This window comes from Mandrillus leucophaeus, unplaced genomic scaffold (assembly GCF_000951045.1).
Source record: "Mandrillus leucophaeus isolate KB7577 unplaced genomic scaffold, Mleu.le_1.0 Scaffold445, whole genome shotgun sequence".
In the NCBI taxonomy this organism is placed as follows: Eukaryota; Metazoa; Chordata; class Mammalia; order Primates; family Cercopithecidae; genus Mandrillus; species Mandrillus leucophaeus.
The window spans coordinates 1,650,713-1,654,868 of record NW_012104754.1 but is presented as its reverse complement, the minus strand read 5'-3'; the positions used below and the strand labels follow the sequence as shown (position 1 = coordinate 1,654,868).

The 4,156-nt window shown below is 45.3% G+C and overlaps 1 protein-coding gene across 1 annotated transcript in view; it reads left to right on the top strand.

The window, feature by feature from the left end:
• Positions 1 to 4,156, top strand: part of TRIO (trio Rho guanine nucleotide exchange factor) — a 283,878-nt gene that overhangs the window by 211,034 nt on the left and 68,688 nt on the right. The gene's annotated exons all lie outside the window — the stretch shown is intronic.

The window sequence follows — 4,156 nt, the reverse complement described above, 5'->3', positions numbered from 1 at the left end:
GGCCAGGCTGGTCTCGAACTCCTGACCTCAAGTGATCCACCTGCATCGGCCTCCCAAAGTGCTGGGATTACAGGCATGAGCCACCACGCCCAGCCCAGATTGGTCTTTCATGGTATTTCTCAGGTCAGTTCTGTCCTGAGCCCCCGCCCCCACACTGCTTTACGTGACAAGCAGTGTTCACATGCACTTAGTCTGGACTCTGCCTTCTGAGAAAGCAAAGCGGTAGCACAAGTGAGAGATGAGTTGCTGGAAGGGTTGCCTTATTTGCTTTGAATTATCATCTTTGAATAAATAATTCACAAACTCATGAACCTGACAAAAATTAGTTGTTACTTACGTTCACTTCAAAACTGATCAGGATATACCAGTAACTCAGGACATCACCATTCATAGTGGTTGACTTACCAGTCAGTATGCCTAGGCTGAGAAATAATAGCTTGCAGCTGGTGTGTTGGCTCACCTGATTGTCATTTATTCAGTGTATACTCATTAAGCTCCAGGTGTATGCCAGGCTGCCTGCTGGCACCTGGGTATGTAGTTGGAAACAACCAGACATGGTGCCCTGGAATCTAAGATCATGGTTGGCTTCCCGCCTTCACAGTTGCCTAGCTAGGAAAATGTGATCATGAACCAATTACACGGGGCTCTGACCACAGGGCTCTCCTCCTGAGGGCTGCTCTTGTTATGGGTTTGAGCCATCCACAGTCAAATCCTGAGCAAAAAAGTAAGGACACAGTGCCAAAAGGATAGGAGCGTGCCTGCACCGTGTGGGCGTCTAGGCAGAGGGCCTCATGCTCCTGTGTTCGCAGCCATCAGGACCTCTTCTGGGGAAAGGCAACTGTGTGCACAAAAGTAATTTAAGATCTTCCCACGGAGACTTCAGAATTCTAGAGCTCTGTGATTATGGTGTGATATATCCTTATACTGTGCCCAGTAACTTTGGAGACCTTAATTCTACTCAAGATACCATTAGGACATGGGATTTAATTCAAAATTTGCAACAGAATAGCTAATTTACTGGGCAAAGTCTATATTCTTCAGATAGCTAAAAATAATAGATACTTTATTTCATTCTGTTAATGATGGTATTAAATTTAAAGACTTTTAAAGCTTTTTTAACTCCTAATGTGAACATTGTATCACAACCCAGCAAAGAGCATAGATGTGCCCTGTTACATTCCATTGATTTAGGCCAAAGGAGTTTCTATGGTGAAAAGGAAAAAAAAGATCCCCCCCCCCTCCAAGAGAGTCAAATAGCATGAAGAATTGAACATTCTTGTTAAAAACAAAGAAAAAGAGAAGGGGTCATAATTGTCCCTCCACATTTGCACACTTCTGAAACAAAATTTTTCTCAAGGTAAGATTTTTTTAAATTCCACATAATTTTTCTTATAGTTTATGACCGCTTCTAGCATTTTTCTAAGTCATAAATATTCTAGCAAAATGAAAGAATGTCACTTCCGTCATTTGGTAAGTAGGAACTCGGGAGAAGAACTGCTTCTTCTCGTCAATGGCAGTGTCACACAGTCCTTTGCATTTCATCTTTGGCACCAGTGAGCTCCCACCTTGGGCAGCCCTGACCCCTCCTGGTTCTAGAAGGAACCATTTAGGCCATGGCCACATTGTTAATGCTTAACCTGCCAGGTAAGCAGGAAATCTCTTTCGAGCCAGCTTCCCAAAGTGCAGAGAACCAAATCCCTTGCAGCTGAGCCCACAGAGAGAAGCTGGGGAATGACGTATTTAATTTCCTTTTCTTTTTGAACCGTTTTTACAACTAGCTCCTTTCCCAGGCAAGGCTAAGTGCCCTGGGAATCATCCTTGTAATGCCAGCTGGGTGCCACAAAGCATTATTAATTGACTGTGGTTCCTTCTCATGCGTGCAGAGGCCGCTGGATCTGCTGAACAGTAGGGAGGTCTGTGTGCTTCAGGGCTGCCCTGCGTCCCTGCCTGCCCTGCACGCTCTTTTCCGAGAGCACACCTGCTTCTCTGTAGCCCTGCAAGTCTGGGTGGACAGAGGGACCAGGTCAGAATACTTCGTAGGTGTCACTTAGGCTTCATACCACCCCTATATAGGCCAGCTCCCACCAAATTCTAACTTATAGACCCAAGAATGTCTGAGGTTGGTTTATTGACTGAAGTCCTACTAGTTGTGATGTATAAATGTTCTGTTTATGAAGGTTAAGGCTTGCACTTGATTTCATTTTACTAAAATAAGTGGGCCTGGGTGTTTTTTTTTTTTTTTTTCCTTTTCTTTTCTTGGCCCCCATCAGTTTATCCAAGGCACAGCGAGCTCCTTGGTGACACTTTGCCACATCTCAGGCATCCGGGGTGTCTCCCGACCTCCCCACGGGCCACACTCATAGTTCCTTGTCTTGTGCAGTTGTGAATCTATGTCAAAGAAAAGACTGTCCTTAAAATATGAGCTGTGGATCAGCTTGCTATTTCTTTAGGCTGTTGATTTCTGATGTTTCCATGTAATACTTGTGTGCCTACTGTGTGCCAGGCACTGTGCAGAGCCCTGGAAGTACCTCAGGTCCCAGACAGACGAGGCCCCTGCCTTTCTGGAGCTTATATTCATTCTCCTGACCCAGTGCCTGGGTTACCTGTGCCCACCTCCCTCAAAGGCCAGCTTCAGTGCCATCTCCTTCAGGGATCCTTCCATGCTTCCTCCTCCTGTTGCCCCTTCTTCTCAACCCTAACAGGGTTTGTACCTCGCCTATAGTACAGGATAATTTTGTGATCCAAAAACCACTGTGTGGTGAGTCACATGGGTGAAGAAACCAGGTGTTCCTTATCTCTCTGTCCAGTGGGAAATCCGGGGCTTGGCTCCAAGTCACAGCACAGTAAGTGACTCTGAAGTCTGCCACCTGCTGTGGGCAGTGCACGGTTCTGCTAGCAGTTGGTGCTTTAAAAAAAATTTGTTGAATAAATTGTCATCTGACATAGATTATCCAAACCCTCCCTTTCTCTTTGTCCTTCCTGAGGCTAGGGACTGTGTCTACCTCATTTGCATTTTATCTTAAGTCAGCACCTGAGAAAGTCCCTGGGAATGGATTTCTTTCTTTTCTACCTCTTCCAGACCATACCAAAGGAAAGTGCGACTGATATGGAAATATTTTAGTAACTCTTGTTTAAAAATAGAGTAAATATATGGGAAAATATATATACATATATGTACAGAAACATAATACAGACACGCATACAGAGGGGAAAGGGTTATCATTCTTTAACAGGTATCAGTGGGTTCTGAACCAGAGTTTGCCTGTGAGAAAATCTAGATTTTGAAGAATGAGTGATCCTGCCTAAAAGACATCATCTGTTTCTGGAAGATTATACCCTTCACTAATCTGTGACTTGGGCGAAGGCAGGAACGGGACAGCAGTGAGACAGGCGTGTGCTGTCTAGTCCCAGCGCCAGGAGCACTTGGTGGGAAACCGCTGCCGACTCTGCTCCTGTAATCACAGGGTTCACCTGCAGCAGGGAAGGGCGTCCAGAGCCAGAGAGGCAGTGCAGCCCCTACAGGTATCTGCACAAAGGAGTAGCGTTCAAGATTAGTTTCAGTACATCCATGAGACTTCAGAAGATAGCAAGCACAGGGAATGATCGCCATCGTCACCGTTCTGCTTTCTAAAGTGGGGCACTTCATTCCATGCCACCGTGGTGGAGCCCCTGAGCCAAGAGCTCGGGAATGGGCCTGGCAGCCTGCACGCTCACTGGTTTGCGAGTTGTACAGTAGACGTCACGCAAGTCCATGGATTGGCTGAGTGTCTCCTGTCACCCAAATTTCAGATTTTTTGATACAAAAATTAGCTGAGTATGGTGGCAGGTGTCTGTAGTTCCAGCTAGTTGGGAGGCTGAGACAGGAGAATCTCTTGAACCCGGGAGGCGGAGAGTGCAGTGAACTGAGATTGTGCCACAGCACTCCAGCCTGGGTGACAGAGCGAGACTCCGTTTGAAAAACAAAACAAAACAAAACAAAAAAATTTGTTGTGTTTTTTTTTTCTTTTTTCTCTTGAAATGTCATCCACTCCAGATTGACTATATTTAATTTTTGAGATCCAGTGAGAAGCTGACTTGGATGTATTTTCTATAGAGCATTTTGGTTATTTGAGGAAGGCTTCTCCTCCTCACACATTTCTTTCTTTCTTTTTTTTTT